We start from the raw sequence: 6,677 nt of genomic DNA, 5'->3' as shown, positions 1-6,677 counted from the left end.
ACAATGTCAACTCAATGCACTCAAGAAAGCAAACACAAACAGACTTGGCAAGCCTCTAATGTCAACACTCAAACACATATGCATGTTCAAATCAAAAGGTCTTTATGGGTGCAATGGGATCATGGAAAAGGGAGGATATAATATGGATGAGAAGCTAGACACCAAAAGAAATAGAGGAGCAATGGGGAACAAGTGTAAACACATTCAAACACACCCAAAACCTCTAATTTAATCATCTTCTTGACTCCCTTCTTCACAATATTTTTTTATTTTTCTCATTTTTCTGTATTTTTTTCTTTTTTTTTCCATCTTGTCTCTTTTCTTTTCTCTCTGTGAAGAACACAACTCTAAGAGACAAGATACACAACATATTTACAAAAGCAAAAACAAGAAGAGGAACCAACTAGCCAATTCTCTGAATCTCCCAAGAGACCACACTTGTTCCCAAAACACTTCCAAAGCTCCAAAATTCCCTAAGGTTAAGGAAATCATGGTTTTTCACTTAGGGCTAGTGTATGAGCTTCAGAACAAAGAAAGGGTAAAGCATAGGCTCAAAGGGGTTATCAAAGGATTAAAACAAGGTAGGCTTATTTGGCTAAAGAGGTTCAAGAACAAAATTGCCTTTATGACTTCCAAACATGCATATCAATCAAGAATTGTCAAAAAAAAGTCATGCCAAGGCATTGCGCAAGCAATCAAGAGATATATCATACACAAGAAAGAATATCAAGTGGCTCAAATTCTCATACAGGGTAATTTTGTCACAATTAAATCAACCTCTAAAAAATCACAATCATCTTCCATGTAGAGAAAAGCATGAATTTCAAACCAATAAGTATCAATGAGGTGAAGGACACATCTACAACCTAAACAAAGTCCAGAAATCAAGAAAAAACATGCAAAACTATACACAAAACACAACAAAAACTACCTAGAAAACAAAAAATTTAACACAGAAAACATAAACTAACAATGAAAAATCAAAGAATGCAGTATAGACTAGGAAGTGACTCCTAGGTCGTCTCTCAAGGACCAAATTTGGTTCAGGAATTAGGTCTAACACGTAGTGTGGGAGGGTTTGTGAAAGGTTTTTGTGAATGCGGATGAATTAAATTAAAACACAGATGCAAACAAAAATGTAAAAACGGAATCAAACACAAAATAAAACTGTTGGTCATTAACTTAATTACTATGCTTCCAATCACCGATTAACACAACAAGGAGGCTACTCTAACCTCTAATCCAACACAGCTAACCAACTAAGTGAAAGCTAATCATGTTTTCATAAAAGCGAACTATGGGAACGCAATGTTAACATGAAATCCAATTTACACCATGCAGTTTCATCAACTAAGCGAAGACTCAACACCAACTAGGAAACTAAGCGTATACCCAATTGCAAGTGCAAATACATTTTCACATTAACCAAGTCAGAGTGGCAAACACAATTACAGTCCAAAAATCTCAAGGAAACCTTGTAATTTTATTAATGACCAACCCGACTAACCTATACTACATGACAATTAAATTATCGCTACCAAACATACTAGACAACATTAAAAAAAATAAAATACAAGACCTCAACAATGTAACAAACAAATATCTAGCTCAATTAANATTATTAAAATGCAACACTAAATTAAAGAGATGAAAAACAACTCATCCTACTATGAAATTAATTTAAATCAAAAGAAATAAACAAACACCATTTCCTACTAGAAATTTATGTGACCAAGTGCATCTACCAAATGAAATGAAAAGCGCAAATGGCTTAAGAAAGCCCTTTGGGCCGTGAGCTCCTAGTCCACTCCAACTTCCAAATTCATTTTGTTTTCTTTCTTCAACAACAATTAAATATGTTCTCTTTTTGTCCCATGTGCCTCATTCTCCAATAAAATAAGCATGTGCCTTCCACATCATCATGGANACCGTCCCTTCTCTCCTCCCATGTAGAAAAATAAAAAGGAAACCACACACCAAGACACAAATGCCGTGAGCTACCAAGTGAGTGTTACAAAAAGTGCTTCAAACCAAAGGCTAAATGAAAGATACTTTGAGTGCTTCAACCAAGGTGCCATGTAAGCAAAGTCAAAGGAAAGAAAACAACCAAAAGAAACTCTNTCCCTCATGTAATCCTCNGTAGAATTGNAGCTAAAGGCAAAGACCAAAATGGAAACGTTCTTTGAGTGAAAATAAGCATCTCATGTGTTTGCCCAAAAGTGGTAAAAAATTAAATGCACCTTCTCTCTCCCTTCCATTGCTCCTTTTCAGTTTCTCCACCANACCTTCTCTCTCCCTTCCATTGCTCCTTTTCAGTTTCTCCACCAAGACAAACTTTCATAACCTTTTCNTCACCTATCTTGACCGTGAATGCACTAAGAAAACCAAGGTTTCAATTACAAAACATATCAAGAGCAACAAACCCAAAGTCTAACTTCTACAACCAACTTTACACTCACTTTTCTTCAAACTTTTGCTAAAAACAAAATGGAATCCCTAACAAAATGGAATCCCTAACTTTTGCTAAGAAAACATGTAAAACTGTACACAAGACACAACAAAAACTACCTAGAACACAAAAAATGTAAAGCAGAAAACATAAACTAACAATGAAAAATCAGAATCTCCCCCAATAGACCACACTTAAACTACACAGTGTCCTCAATGTGTCACAAGCATAAGATNATAAATCAGAACAGTCGACAGATCATGAACAAGTGCAATACAAGTGGGGAAAAGAGGAGAAGGGAAAAGAAAACTCCCCTGATCATGGTGGCAATTGCCAATTTTGGACTGTCAGGGAGATATTCTCCNCCATTGGAGTCAGCAAGGAAGTCTTGAAGAGGAACTGCTTCAGCCTCCAAANTTGATCAAGCAGGGAGATGTCCTCGACAGCTGGATCCAAGAAGCAATGATTATTGATGAGCAGGTTCAACTGGTGCCTATTAATCTTCAAACTATCGGCACCTTTGTCTTCCACCATGGGTGTATGTTGTTCAAATTCATGTGTACCTCCTGCAACATGGTTAGTGCACTGTGGCTCCATAGAAATAACATGCAGGAGTATAACACCCAATCCCAGTGTAACATGTTGAACATCAGATAAACTCTCAGAACATGAATCACTTTCAAATTCAGAAGCAATATCAACAANAAGATCAGATTCATGTTCAGTGCATGGAGAATAAACATTCAGACAAGTTGGCAAAAGTTGTTTCTCATCATGCAAAGAGTGAAAATCAAAAGGATGCTCATCAATATCATCAACATCAACATACCTATCAACAACATAATCATCAACAACGGAATCAATCATAGGTATGTCTACCTCCACTTCCTTGAAAATTGGTAGAGTGGTGGAAGGTGAACCTGGTTTACCTATCTCAAAAGTGGTACTTACATNTGACTGTTCCTCAACATTTTCATCAGACTCACAGTTANTATCACCCATCANAAAGTTGAAAGTTGGTTGTATCACAGAATTGATTTCAACACAAATAGAGCAAGAACCAGCTTCACAACTACATTTAAAATTTTCAGAAAACTGTGAAAGATCAAAATTTAATTCTAGTCTAAAGCATCTACAGTTTTCACAGTTTCTATGTCAAAATCATCACTAACATGTGAATCTGCAGCAGAATCAAGAATATTTGAATGCATAAACAACTCAGGCAAAGCAAGTGGGATTCCAAGTTTAGAGAAAACCTATGTTGATTCATGATTCATCTCACCAATAATAGATGAATGAGCAACTGCATCCTCAAGTGCAAGAGTGGAGAGATAGGAGGGTGGGATAGTAGATGGCGTATTAGTAAGCTCATGACTCCGCTCCCCATCTCCTATGTGAATGGCACTAACATCATCTGGAAGCTGAACAGTCTGGAATGGTGATTCCTCTGAAACATGAGATTGTTCCTCGGTGCACTACGCAGCCATCTACCCCTACAACTTATTCAATGTAGGCTCAGAAGAAGTAGAAGATTTGGTAGGTGCCTCTTGTTGTTGTTGTTGCCTCTAATTTTTTGCTGTGGCTGCCTGTTATTGTAGATGTTTAGAACATAAGCTTGAGGCTCATGAAACTGCAACTGCTGTGGTTCCTGGATCGGTGGAGGCATACAAGGAGTCTGGAATGATGGTTCCTGATATTGATGTTGTGAAGTACCATACCATCCCAAGTTAGGATCAGTCCACCCAGGATCGTCACTATAACCATGCCGCACAGGGAAGAATTTGTCTAGAAACTGATGCTTCAGNTCTTCCCAACTGGTGATGGATCCTGGAGGAAGACAATAACATCAATNCTTTGCTGCTCCGTCTAATGAGTGCCCAAATGCCCTTAAGAACATGTCTTCATCCGGAACCTCTGGAGGTTTCATTAAAGAGCATAATGTGTAGAACGCCTTCAAATGTCTACGTGGGCATTCACCTGCAAAACCATGAAACCTAGGTAGCAAATGTATNATTNCAGTGTTGAAAACACAACGAATGTCCTCCTTATCAAGTGGAAACNGCTCCCTAGGAGCACTCTCATGAGATGGAGGAGGAACCTTACTGTTCTCAACATAGAAATCAATTGGGGAATCATAATCATAGGCACAAGCAGAAGAAACAATATTCACAAAATCAAAATAGGTAGACATGTAGAAAGAAAGGGGAAAAGAAGAATGCAATGAAAATATGCAACTAAAGCTACCTAAATGCAACACACAATGATGAACACACAAAACTGAACATCACAATCACAACACAAGACAAAACACAACACACACTAAAATTTTGATGGTGTCGCACCCCATGCAAAATTTAATGTGCGCAAAAGAATGCAGTATAGACTAGGAAGTGACNCCTAGGTCGTGTCTCAAGGACCAAATTGCAGTTTAGAATCGGGTTTAACACGAAGTGGGGGGTTTGTGAAAGGTTTTGTGAGTGCAAANGAACTAAATTAAAACACGGATGCAATAGAAATGTAAAACCGGAATTCCAAACACAGATGTAAAAATGGAATCAAATGTAGAATGAAAACGGTTGGTCATTAACTCAACTACTATGCTTCCAATCACAGATCAACGACAAGTACACACTACTCTAATCCAAATCNGACACGAATCACCCAACTAAGCGAAGGCTAATTCGGTCTTCAAAATTACAGAATAAGCGAATGCAATGGACAAAATTAATCAATCATCCACTATACAGTCTAATCAACTAAGTGAAAAATCGACACCGATTAGGCAACTAAGGGTATACCTAATCGTAGGCAGACAACAGATTAAATATTGAGCAGAATCAAAGCAGCAGTATGACAATTAAAGTTCAAAAGTCTCAGGGAAGCAAAGTAACTTTATTAACAACCAACCCGACTAACCTAACCTGGCATCACAATTAAATTAACACAATTGAACAGAACAAACAACATGGAAGTAAATGAAAATGTTAATTCTAACACTGCAATAGATAAATATAAATTAAGCTATTAAAAATGCAAAGTAAAAAAAATATGAAATACTCATTGTAAATTCAAGATGGCAATTTGCAAGACAAGTGTCAGTTCAAGCATGAAGGCCAAATAAAAGTAAGAGGTGGCTTTCTCCAAATGAAAAATCACGTGTGCAGTGACCGAGAATCCCTTTTTTTTCTCATTCAACTATGGATGTTACCAATCAAATGACCATTCAAACCAATGAAGTGAGCATGGCTCCGTTATAGGTGCTGAAATCAACGTGACTACAAGCAAATGAAATNTGCATCCAAATAAATAAAATCCGCAGCTTCATATGACACCGTGTGCAGCTTCTGCTTTTCAAACGAAAACACTTTCTCATAAATGGAAAATAAAATGGATATTGTGTGTTGTACNGTGCATCAACCTTTAAATTGAAATAAAAGATAACAACTTCATGCCATGTGGCCGGCATCTAAGCAAATATTGCCAATTCCTATTACTCAAAATGTAGAAGTTATGTGTCTAGATGTGACAACACCCACCAACTTTCCTTCATCCCTTTTCATCCAATACCCATCACCGAGAGCCTCATCCCCTAAAAAAAAACGTTACAAAATAAAGAAAAGTTAGAAAAGAGTGTGACAGCACAAACACAAGCACCTCTCGGTAGCATTCCAAAAGCNAAGAAAAATAATTGCCGAGTAAATGGTGGCTACCTATCNCATCATCACCAGGCCGTCACACGTTGGAAAAAAAATGAATTTCCAAACATTCAATCACAAGTAACAAAATGAATCATTGATTTCTTTTAAGCTCTAAAAAAAAAAAACTTTAAATATATGGCTTCCATGAGTCCATTGTAACCACACATGCCCTCCTTCCAAAATTCCCGAGACCCATATATCCAAGTGTCTACTGTATTCAAAACTACTGAGCCAAAAGTGTATNACGGCTTGGTTCAAAACTAGGGTCGTGTGTGCCTTAAAATTTTAGGGTCGAGTCCACCCAAAAACCCTAAAGTGCTATGTGCCTTTCTACCATTTGGGCTTGGTCTACTTTAGCAAAATTAGCCCACATTACAAAACTGTGTCTAAAAAGCCTAATCTACTAAATTAAAATTTGATTAATTCTAANGTGTCTTTGTGGAGAGTCTTGAATGAATTGATGTCTTCTCTAATGTTCAAAATTGTATCTCCAAAATTTTCCCTACAATTAATAATGCAAATAATTAGCT

The sequence above is a fragment of the Vigna radiata genome, chromosome 6 (assembly GCF_000741045.1).
Source record: "Vigna radiata var. radiata cultivar VC1973A chromosome 6, Vradiata_ver6, whole genome shotgun sequence".
Taxonomy (NCBI): domain Eukaryota; kingdom Viridiplantae; phylum Streptophyta; class Magnoliopsida; order Fabales; family Fabaceae; genus Vigna; species Vigna radiata.
This window is presented reverse-complemented; position numbering follows the sequence as displayed.